The sequence below is a fragment of the Notamacropus eugenii genome, chromosome 2 (assembly GCF_028372415.1).
Source record: "Notamacropus eugenii isolate mMacEug1 chromosome 2, mMacEug1.pri_v2, whole genome shotgun sequence".
NCBI classification, from domain to species: Eukaryota; Metazoa; Chordata; class Mammalia; order Diprotodontia; family Macropodidae; genus Notamacropus; species Notamacropus eugenii.
This window is the reverse complement of record NC_092873.1, coordinates 201,823,256-201,835,856: the sequence shown is the minus strand read 5'-3', so window position 1 is coordinate 201,835,856 and position 12,601 is coordinate 201,823,256. Positions and strand designations below refer to the sequence as shown.

Genomic DNA, 12,601 nt, shown 5'->3' with positions numbered 1-12,601 from the left:
TTGATTATCTCTGCCTTTCTGCACTAGATTGTGAGGTTTTTATGTCCTAGTACCTGGTCAGTTTTTGTATATGTGCCATGTACTGCTGAGAAAAAGGTATATTCCTTTCTATTTCCATTCAATTTTCTCCAGAAATCTATCATATCTACCTTATCTAGAGTATTATTCACCTCCTTAATTTCTTTCTTGTTTATTTTGAGGTTAGACTTATCAAGTTCAGAGAAGGGGAGGTTGAGGTCCCTCACTAATATAGTTTTACTGTCTACTTCTCCCTGTAACTCCCTTAAATTCTCCTCTAAGAATCTAGATGTTATACCACTTGGAGCATATATGTTTAGTAATGATATTGCTTCATTGCCTATGGTGCCATTTAGCAGGATATAGTTTCCATCCTTATTTCTTTTGATTAGATCTATTTCTGCTTTTGCTTTGTCTGAGATTAGGATTGCTACTCCTGCTTTTCTTACATCAGCTGAAACACAATATATTCTGCTCCAATCTTTGACCTTTATCATGTGTGTATCCCCCTGTTTCAGATGTGTTTCTTGTAAGCAACATATTGTTGGATTATAGCTTTTAATCCATTGTGCTATCCATCTCCATTTTATGGGAGAGTTCATTCCATTCACATTCACAGTTATGATTACAGTCTGAGTATTTCCGCCATCCTCTTTCCCACCATTTGTGCTTTTAGCTCTGTCTCCCTTCCCCTCCTCAATAGTTTTCACTTTTCACCACCACCTTCTACAGCCTGCCCTTCCTTCTTTTAGCCCCCCTCCCTTTTACTCCCCCTTACTCTTACTGCTTCTTCCCTCCCTTTTATCTTTCCTCCCCTTTCTTCCCCCTTCCCCTCCTACTACCTATGGAGCTAGTTAGGATTATATACTTAAATTTATTGTTCCCTCCTTGAACCAAATCAGATGAGAGTACCTCGCAAACAATGCTCATCTCCCTCCCCTCTTTCCCTCTACTATAATTTTGTACTTCTTCCTGTGATGTATTTTACCATATTCTGCTTCCTTCTTTTCACACCTCCTGTTCCAATCCCTTCACATACTTAAATCATATTTTTAACATGACATCATTTACTTTATACCTGTTCCCTCTATGTATATCCCTTTTATATTTCATAGTAGATGCACAATTCTCAAGATTAGTAGGTATCATCTTCTGTTATAGGGTGGTAAACAGTTTGCCCAAATTGAGTAACAAGGTTTTTTTGTTTTGTTTTTTTCCTCCCTTCCCCCCCCCCCCATTTACCTTTTTATGTCTCTCTTGAGACCTTTGTTTGAAGAACAAATTTTCTATTAAGTGCTGGCATTTTTGTCAGGAAGGTCTGGAAATCCCTTACTTCGTTGAATGACCATCTCCTTGCCTGAAATGTTATGCTGAACTTTGCTAAGTAGTTGATTCTTGGTTGTAGTCCCAACTCCTTTGCCTTGTGGAATATTGGATTCCAATTCCTTCAGTCTTTTAATGTAGAAGTTGCAAGGTCCTGTGTGATTCTAACTGTAGCTCCTCTATATTTGAATGGTTTCTTTCTGGCTGCCTGTAGTATTTTCTCTTTCACTTGATAGTTCTGGAATTTGGCAACAATATTTCTTGGGGTTTTGAGTTTGGGATCCCTCTTGGGAGGTGAATGGTAGATTCTTTTGATGAGTATTTAACCCTCTGGATCTAGCACTTCTGGGCAGTTTTCCTTGATGATTTCCTGGAAGATGCTGTCCAGATTCGTTTTTTCATCATGGATTTCTGGCACAATGAAATTTTCTCTCCTGGATATATTTTTCAGGTCAATTGTTTTTCCAGTTAGATATTTTACATTTTCTTCTATCTTTTCATTCTTTAGATTTTGTTTGACTAAGTCTGGCTGTCTCATAAAGTCATAAGTTTCTACTTGCCCAATTCTAATCTTTATCAAATTGCTTTCTTCAGTTAACTTTTGCATCTCCTTTTCCATCTGTCCAATTGTTCCTTTTAAGGAGTTATTTTCTCCAGTTAATTTTTGTACTTCCTTTTCCACTTGTTTAATTTTCCTTTTCAAAGAGATGTTCTCATCAGTGAATTCTTTTTTTATAGTTTTAAAATCATTGGTCAGTTTTTCTTCTGTTTCCTTCTTCAGCTGTTCCAGGAGAGCTGTTAGTGCATGCGAGCAGTTCATAGACCCTTCTGAATTTTGAGATGGAAGTACAATCTCACTACTGACCTCTTTGGTATTTGTGTTTTGGTCCTTGTCCCCATAGAAAGATTCTATGGTTTTTTTTCTCCCTTCTTTTGCTTTTTCTTGTTCATGATGTTGAGTGTGTGTTGAGGCTTCTGGTTCTCTCAGTTAGAAGCTGCAGAACTTGGTGTTGAGCTAACATGTGAAAAAGCTAAGAGCAGGCTTTTGTTTTGTGTTTCCTGGATCAGCTCTAGGGTTAGCTTGTTAAGCATGGGGGTGTGGTGGTCTAGTCAAGGGAGATAGCCTCAGCTGAACTGAGGCAAAGGCAAGCTCAGGAGATGGTGATCACAGCTGCCCTATTGTCTTCCCATTTCCCCTGGAGTGCTGAGGCAAGCCTAGATCCTAGTGTGAGTTTCCAACCCTCCTTGGGCTCCTCTCCTGGTGCTGAGGCTCCCCAGGGTCCTTAATGCAAGTTTCCTCCACCCTGGGGCCCCTTTCCTTCCAGTTTGTCTCCACCACAGTAGGAGGAATTCTCCTTAACTATTTTCCTAGCCTCAGGTGTTATGAGACTATTTGCCCTCTCTGCTGTCACTGATCCAGGATTTTTCTGGGGAAATATTTTATGGTTCTTTCAAGGTCATCAAGGGGGGAGGGGAGAGCATTTACTGATTATTCCACCATCCTGGCTCCCAGAAGTTCAAGTAGGTGACTTACAGACGTTTAATCCTCAGGCTGAAAATCTCAGGAGCTGCTGCGCTGATATCTGGCGCTCAGCAGCTGTCACTGCCTCTACTCTGCTGGTCTCTCACCCTGGGTTGGCAGTCTGCTGGTTCTACCTGCTGCTGTCTCTGGTTTCCCGGGGCCCTCCCATTCTGCTGCACTGGACATCCTGCAGAACAGATCCTTCTCATGGACCTTCCAGTCTGTCCTGGGCTTTGAATCTGCCACAGTCTGTCTCCTATTGGATTCTGCACCTCCAAAATTTAGTCAGATTCTCTTTTTAGAGGTATCTGAAGGAGTTTATCTAGGAGCTTAGGAGAGTCGTTGTTCTCACTCCACCATCTTGGCTCTACCCACCCCCACCCCCCAGTTTCTTTTTTATGCCAGGAAAATGATACATATAACAACTATAACAATAAAATTAGAAAGTATGAAAATAACAAAATCAAAACTGAATGCTGTGTAAATATAATGACTAAACTTATCCCTGAAATGGAGGTCTGAGAATGCACCTACTTCTCTTCTTTGAACCACAAATGTACAGCAATGAATAGTGTGACACTTGATTGATGTTGAACAATCCCATCAAAATATTTTCTTTTTTTTTATGTTGGATGACACTCTTTTTAGGGAAAGAGAAGATAAAGAAATGAGAAATTAAGGTGATATTTTAAAAGATATTATTATTAAATATTGCTTTTGCCAAGAAGGGATAGAATGAGTTTATTATAAAATATCTGCTACATAGCATACTTCTGTAAGTCACATTTTATCATACAATAGGTCTGCAAATTGAGAAACTTCTTTTTTGTAAAATAAAAAAAAAATGTATAATACCTTTAAGTTCCATTATTTCTAAGTACTTTGCCAGGAGATAAGCAGTGAATCTCTGTATGGAGAAAATGATGGCACATGTAATCATTGGCAGATAGAGATTGGTTTTGGAAGAGTTCAAATCTGTTGTTTGTTCTGTTTGTTTTTTTGGCAAGACTTTGAAAATAAATATTTCATGGTAAAATATTTGCATTTTTCCAATAATTGACTCTAGAAGTCTTCAAATATATTTGCAGTGTATTGCATATATTTTCTCATATCTTCTTTTTCAGATGCATGCCTTATTCTTCCTGTGACTTGCTTCATTAATCCAAAGATTAAACTAAATATGTAGATGTTGAAACCAAGAAAGTGATTCTTTCAAATACTCAAAAGCCCAAATAGATCTGTGAATGCTTCAATTTTGAAATTCTCTGCAATGATAAGTTAATCAAGCAGCAGATATTAATTTAGGCTGTACAATTTGCCAGATCCTTTGTGAGGTATTAAGGCTACAAAAAACAAAAATGAAATAGTCTATGACTTCAAAAAAATTACATACTGAAAGGAGATGAAAATATACATAAATACATGCCAAGAAAAAATACATGCCATATTTGCTATACGGTATACATACCATATATATATATAGTCCATAAATAAATATATACCAAATATATGCAAAATAAATACATAACAATTTGGGAAGGAGGGATACTAGGAGGAGGTGAGGCAATCCAAAAAGGCTGCCTGTAGGAAGTGGTACTTGAGCAATGTTTTAAAACAAACAAGAAATTCTAAGAGGCAAAGGTGAGGGGAGAATGCTTTCCTGGAATGGAGGATGGCTGATGAAAAGGCACAGAGATAAAAGGAGTGTCTTCTGTGAAAAACAGCATAAAGGCCATTTTAGTTGGAACTTAACATACAGGAAAGGAAGTAAAGTATAAGAAACATGGAAAGGTGGGTTGGAATTAGGTTGTTAAGGGCTTTAACTGCCAAACAGAGCAGTCTATATTTGATCCAGGAGTAGAGAAGTGACATGGTCAGACCCACTCACATTTGGGAAAATTGCATTGGCAACTATCTGGAGGATGGACTGGGGAGGGGAGAAATTTGAAGCAGTGAGACCAATTCAAAGAGTGTTGCAGTAGCCTAGGTGAGAGGTGCCAAGGGTCTGAACTAGGATATAGAGTGAATGCAAAGAAAGGGATAAATGTGAGAGATATGGGAGGAAGAGAAAATAATTTTTGGCAAGTGATTGGATATGGGGGATGAGTAAGATTAAGAAATCGAAAAGATGGTAACAACCTTAACAATAATAGGGAAAACATTTAGCTATAGCATAGAAACATAATATTTAGACCTAGAAAGAAGTTTTCAAGCAATCAGGTTCAAGGGTTCTTAGCCTTTTTTGTGCTATGGACTCCTAAGGCAATCTAGTAAAGCCTATGGATCCCTTTCTGAATAAGGTTTTTAAAAACACAAAATACATAGGCTTATAAAGGAAACCAAAAGTTAGTAAGAAGAAGATACACATTAAAAACAAATTCCAATCCAAGTTCATAGCCCCACTGACATCTGCCCACAGACTTCAGGTTAGGAAACCCTGATCTATTCCAACTCCATTTTACAGAAAAAACAACTGATACCCTGAGAATCTAAAGTGCCCTACCCAAGATTTCTTCAAACATAAGAACACTTTTTTTTAACATCCAACTTAGAGATATTAGAGGACAAAACCAAAAAATAGGAAAGGCCTGTCCTAACTTGCCAGCACATTGCCCACAGAAAGGTGCCCTGGATCTTACATCAGGCAGAAGACCTGGGTTTGAATCCAATAAGTCATTTACTAGCTTCAGGATCAAGGCATGTTACTTACTCTCTTCTAAGTCTCACTTTCCCCATTTGTAGTTTGGGGGGCAGGGGGAGAGGGTGTGTTAGAGGGTGGAGAAACTAAGTTTTCCTTATAATCTCCCCTCACTGTAAATCTAGGAAGACTGCAAAAAGTTGTGTCTCAAAAAAAAAAAGTAAAGTAAAAAAAAATCATCTTCTTTTGATTATCCTGTTTGGGTTTTTGAAATTTGCATGAAAATATTCTAAGTCAAATATAATTTATAAATATATCTCAAATATTGGTCAAGTTATATCTTACAATGATAAAGATCTTTAAACTATACGAACCAATTAACATAATTTAATGTGGAAAGTAACCTTTTAGCACGTACTTTTTTTTCTTAATTTAGGAACTGATCCATTAAAAAATGAATTGCTATTAATTTCTTCCCAAAGCTCCAGAGTGAATTCAAATGCAAACCAAACGGTCCTCTGGGAGGTGGAAAGATGAGAGATATGTTGAGAAATATGAAGCAAAATATAAAGCAAAAAAAAAAAAGCAAAATATGGCAGTAATTTTTTTTGAAAAAATCAACTTTATCCCAAACCCACAAAGAGATATGTAGAGTCTTGCACTAATTTTTGTGATTTCCTCTTTTAAGAGGAAGAGTTTTAAAAGAGGTATCCCCAGAGAGCATTTATAATAAATCTTCACTAACTTTCTTTTAAGCAGGAAAGAAAAATCCATTTAAGATGGTGCTTTAAGGCAAAAATGTTACCTGACTTCAGATTCAAACTTTTCATTTATTAGGGAAGATGTAAAAGTCTCTAGGGGTGTTGATGCAGCCTGTTCTGAGAAGTGAAAATGGAGAAGTTACTTCAGGGCAAATGAGTTTCAACTGTCTGGCAGCAGGAGACAATAATTTTAAGTCTCTGCTATGACAGATATCTCTCCCAAGGTAAATACAGCTATCTTGTGCCACTGAGGCAGCCCATTGATTTCTCAGATGAAACTCATCCACTAGGGACTGCTTGCTGCCTAAGAAGCCAGAATCACAAACAATAATATGGTTGACTACTTTGTCTTTATTTTTTTTATCATCATCATAGTCATCATCTCTTCCTCTTCCACCTCAGTTCTAGTGTCATCTACTCAACATTACTTTGTACACAATTTGTATTTAATTTTCCATATACACATTATTTTATTAAAATAAAATGTAAGCTTCTTAAGGATAGGAATGTTTTGATTTTGTTTTTGTATCCTAGTGGCTATCACAATGTCTAATTCATAGTAAGAGCTTAACACTGGCATATTAGAAGTTCAGTGAACACAGTAGTTTATGCTACTGTGTTCATTCATTTAGATAGTCAACAAACATCTATTAAGGGCTTATTATGTGCCAAGGATTCTGCTAAGGGTAGGAAATACAAAGAAAGGCAAAAACAGTCACTGACCTCGAGGAACTTACATTCTAATAGAGGAAATGACATGTAAATACATCTTGTACTACAAAATATATACAGAGATGATGGAAGGTAATCTGAAAGGAAAGGGTATTAGCAAATGGAAGGGTTAGATAAAGGGCTAGAAAAAGCCACCTCTGAAAGGTGGCTTCTGAGCTGAGCCTTGAAAGAATCCAGGGAAAGTAAGGCATGAAGGTAAAAGGGAGAAGTGTTTCATGCATGGGAATAGCCAGTGGCATGGAGATGGGAAATAAACTACTGTGTTCACTGAACTGCTAATATGCCAGTGCTTTAGGATTTAACTCTAGCTTCATTCATTCATTCATTCATTCATTCATTCATTCATTCATTTATATTATTTGGCATTACTTTGCTCTCACTATTTAATAACAAAATAATACAATAATAAAACAATAACAAAATCTCATCAAAAATCCTTATATGCCTTGGGTACTTGATAGTTTTTTCTTCAAATCATATATATGTGCATATATACAACATATTATGCACTCTTTAAAAGCAACACATTTAATTTTCCTAAAACCAATTTGCGTTTGCTTCATTGACATTAATCAAAACATACCATTGGCCACTCAGTATTTTTTTAAAGCTCCATTACGTATGTGCACATAAACCACTTACTTTTATGTTTAAACTGGTAACTGAAATAGTTATATTCAAAAGTAATTGATCACTTACCTCTGTAAATTGGCAGAATAGTCCAAATCCTCTACTTAGGAAATTCCCACTGCAAAGAAAGCACATTGCAAATAAACGTGAATGTCACACAATCTGTGCATGGGATTCTTGAGTTCAACAAACATGCTTCCAACAAAGTATAACTTAACAACTCTCCTGGTGGAAGCATAAGTAAAATAAGGTTACACCTGCACCCTCACTTTCTAGGGTCCTTTCTGAGATGCAGGACACAGTTGAATAAACAAAGCCCTGACATGGGAACCACTTCTGTAAGGAAACATGGCAGACTTCACCTGCAGTATTGGGGGTGCACTTCTTTTTATCTTCTATCCTTTCTTTCTCAAGAAAGGAACAGATAACAAAGCTCTCATTGATAGAATCTTTTACTTTATTATTCAGATAACATTTTCCTTGTAAACTCCATGTAATTCCTTTAAATATTATTTGCTTGCAAATTCACTTTGAAATTCTTGTTCTGACATCTTCTCTTGAACAGAGTAAAAACAAAACCTTCCAATATTTCACTTTTGTATTCTTGCATTTTTTCCTTTTGCTTAATTATTAGGTGTCCTTCGTATCTCATCACTGTTTTACAATGTGTTGCAACTGAGAAACCTCTAGTAAATGTGCTGTCTTGTGCATTGTAACCGAATTGGGCAAGAAGCACTTGGGGCTATACTGATGCTTCACATACACCTTCCAGTAACTTCCCTACTACCATCCTACATTGCAAATTGATACTCTTGCCTCTCATTACCTTCAAATCTTCCTTCATAAAAATAACTAACATTTACCTAGTGCTTCATGATTTACAAAATACTCTCCTCACATCAACCCTGGGGATAGTGTAAGTGTAACTATCTCACAGATGAGGAAATCGAGGCTTGGGGATTAAATGATTTTCCCATAATCACACAGCTAGCTAGCTAGGATGAGGCAGTATTTAAACCCAAGGCGCTCCTGTCACTATGTCCAGCACTGGCACAATACTGTCTCTTTTTAGATATTCTCAACTACTTAACTTCAATGATATTGAGAACCTACATATATAGCTTTATACCCTAAGATAAATCAGATAGTTTTAAATGGAGATAGGGAGAATAGGAGGGAGACTAGTAGTAAGGTTATGTTGTGCACCTGTTTCTACATGCTTCATGGCATTTTCCCACTTTTTTTGCAACTTGCAACAGTAACATTTAATTCATTTAATTTCACTTGGTTTTGTTATAACAGAAATACAGCTTCAGTTGGAAGGAATCTATAAAAATCTATAAAAAGTAAAATGCAACAACAGGGAAACTGTCTCTTCAAGCAATATCAGTTTATTAACAGTGATGCATAGAGCTGTTAAAGTGAGCCAATCTGACCCCCTTAGTCAGGTTGGAAACTGACAAGAAGGGGAAAACCTTTTAAATGGAGATGAAAGAAAGGAGTTCTGGGTTGTTGGGGAATGTCATAATTGGTTACAGCAGGAAAGATAAGTTGTCCTTCAGATGTGGATGATCTTGCCCCTCTAACAATTAAGGAATGTTAATTACTTTATTGGATTCATCTACTCCTTGTAACCTTGGCTAGGAGACCATGGTTTGATCCCCACAAAGCCTATCCTACTTTCACAAATAGGCATAAGAGTAGAATTGTCTTTGGGGTGTGGGGAGCAAGAAGAGGGAGCTCATGCTTAAGTTGGCAGGTTGTTTATAGCTATAAACAGAAGTCTCAGGTTAAACTGGTTAGCAAGCAAATGTCCCAGGGGCTGGTTTCAGCAGTGATCACATTATTTCCTTTCAACCATGCCTTTAAGCCAATTCTAAGTGGGAGAAACTATGTTTTTGAGCTGCGTAAGTTCAGGCAGATGCTAACCATTATAAAAATCAATATGGCATAAAATCAATTACATTGTAAAATCAATATAGTAGAAACCAGAGGATATATTCATTTCTATCTTTACACAGTCTAAAGACATCTGGTCTAACTCATAACTAAACAAGAATTCTTCTGTCCACAATATCCCCAGCAAGTGCTCATCTAGACTTTGAAGAACCTCATAATGGTGAAAGCTATCATCTTCCAAGACAAACCTTTCTATTTTTTGGATTGTTCTAGATTTTAGAAAAATATTCCCCTTAAGACTGAGTCTGAATCAACCTCTGCAATTTCCACCAATGTCTCTTAGTTCTGCCTTCTGGGGCCAAGCAAAACAAGTGCAATCTATCCTCCATATGACAGCCCTTCAAGTACTTTAAAAGATCTATCATTCATCTCACCCATAGCCTCTCATCTGCAGGCAAAAAACATCACCAACTCTTTCAACCAATCCTCACATGATGTGAAACTGATACTATATGCCATCCTACCTGTTGTCTTCTGAATATTCTTCAGCTTGCTAACACCAAACTGCACAGAGCAAATCCCCTTAATAAAAGGATTTGTTTTGTAAAACTTGAGCTCAGTCAAAGGCCTCACCCAAGGACCTAAAAGGCTATATGTGGCCTTGAGGCTATCAGTTCCCCACCAGTGGCTCTAGAGTCAGTCTCAGAGTCAGGGAAACCAGGGTTAAAGTTCTGCCTCTGATGCATACTGTCTATATGACTCTGGACAAATCACTTAGGTAATCCTCTAAGATTATAAATTGCAAAGAAGGCAACAACCTGGTAGAGAGATTTTCATTATGTGGGAGCTCTCTACATCAATGAAATCACAGATTTTTTTCCCTATTCTCTTATCTACCTCTGCAGATAGTGCCTTTTTATTTTTTTTATTTTAATTTATTTATTTAACTTTTAACATTCATTTTCACAAAATTTTGGGTTCCAAATTTTCTCCCCATTTCTCCCCTCCCCCCAGCCCAAAATGCCGAGCATTCTAATTGCCCCATCACTGATCTGCCCTCTCTTCTAACATCCCTCCCAACCCTTGTCCCCATCTTCTCTTTTGTCCTGTAGGGTCAGATAACTTTCTATACCCCATTACCTCTTATTTTCTAGTAGTAAGAACAATATTCGACAGTTGTTCCTAAAATTTTGACTTCCAACTTCTTTTCATCCCTCCCTCCCCACCCATTCCCTTTGGGAAGCAAGCAATTCAATATAGGCCATATCTGTGTAGTTCTGCAAATGACTTCCATAATAGTCATGTTGTGTAAGAGTAACTATATTTCCCTCCATCTTATCGTGCCCCCACTGCTTCTATTCTCTCTTTTGATCCTGTCCCTCCCCAAGAGTGTTGACTTCAAATTGCTCCCTCCTCCCACTGCCCTCCCTTCCATCACCCCCCCACCCTGCTTATCCCCTTCTCCCCCACTTTCCTGTATTGTAAGAGAGGTTTTCATACCAAAATGAGTGTGCATTTTATTCCTTCCTTTAGTCTAATGTGATGAGAGTAAACTTCATGTTTTTCTCTCACCTCCCCTCTTTTACCCTCCACTGAAAAGTCTTTTTCTTGCCTCTTTTATGAGAGATAATTTGCCCCATTCCATTTCTTCCTTTCTCCTCCCAATATATTTCTCTCTCACTGCTTAATTTCATTTTTTTAAGATATGATCCCATCCTATTCAATTCACTCTGTGCTCTCTGTCTGTGTGCATGTGTGTATGTGTGTATGTGTGTGTAATCCCACCAACTACCCAAAAACTGAAAAGTTTCAAGTGTTACAAATATTGTCTTTCCATGTAGGAATGTAAACAGTTCAACTTTAGTAAGTCCCTTATGACTTCTCTTTGCTGTTTACCTTTTCATGCTTCTCTTCATTCTTGTGTTTGAAGGTCAAATTTTCTTTTCAGCTCTGGTCTTTTCATCAAGAATGCTTGAAAGTCCCCAATTTCATTGAAAGACCATTTTTTCCCCTAAAGTATTATACTCAGTTTTGCTAGGTAGGTGATTCTTAGTTTTAGTCCTAGTTAATAACATATTCCATGCCCTTCAATCCCTTAATGTAGAAGCTGCTAGATCTTGTGTTATCCTGATTGTATTTCCACAATACTTGAATTGTTTCTTTCTGGCTGCCTGAAATATTTTCTCCTTGACCTGGGAACTCTGGAATTTGGCCAAAATGTTTCTAGGAGTTTCTCTTTTTGAATCTCTTTCAGGAAGTGATCGGTGGATTCCTTGAATACTTATTTTGCCCTCTGATTCTAGAATCTCAGGGCAGTTTTCCTTGATAATTTCATGAAAGATGATGTCTAGGCTCTTTTTTTGATCATGGCTTTCAGGTAGTCCTACAACTTTTAAATTGTCTCTCCTGGATCTATTTTCCAGGTCAGTTGTTTTTCCAATGAGATATTTCACATTATCTTCCATTTTTTCATTCCTTTGGTTTTGTTTTGTGATTTCTTGGTTTCTCATAAAGTCATTAGCCTCCATCTGTTCCATTCTAATTTTTAAAGAGCTATTTTCTTCAGAGAGCTTTTGAACCTCCTTTTCCATTTGGCTAATTCTGCTTTTTAAAGCATTCTTCTCCTCATTGGATTTTTGACCCTCTTTTGCCAATTGAGTTAGCCTATTTTTCAAGGTGTTATTTTCTTCAGCATTTTTTTAGGGTCTCCTTTAGCAAGATGTTGACCTGCTTTTCATGCTTTTTTTGCATCTCTCTCATTTCTCTTCCCAGTTTTTCCTCCACCTCTCTAACTTGATTTTCAAAATCCTTTTTGAGCTCTTCCATGGCCTGAGCCCATTGAATATTTATTTTGGATGTTTGGGATACAGAAGCCTTGACTTTTATGTCTTTCCCTGATGGTAAGCATTGTTCTTCCTCATCTGAAAGGATGGGAGGAGGTGTCTGTTCACCAAGAAAGTAATCTTTTATAGTCTTATTTTTTTTTCCCTTTTTTGGACATTTTCCCAACCAGTTACTTGACTTTTGTGTCCTTTGTCAAGAGTAGGGTATACTCTGGGAATCTGTGAGATCTCAGTT

General features: G+C 37.3%; 1 long non-coding RNA gene across 1 annotated transcript in view; it reads right to left on the bottom strand.

Annotated features, from left to right (window-relative positions):
• LOC140523789 (uncharacterized) overlaps positions 1 to 7,743 on the bottom strand; it is a 48,285-nt gene extending 40,542 nt beyond the window's left edge. Inside the window, exon 1 of the long non-coding RNA XR_011973472.1 lies at positions 7,694 to 7,743. This is a non-coding gene — a long non-coding RNA (uncharacterized lncRNA). The remainder of the gene's footprint in view (positions 1 to 7,693) is intronic.
• Positions 7,744 to 12,601: the final 4,858 nt, after the last annotated feature.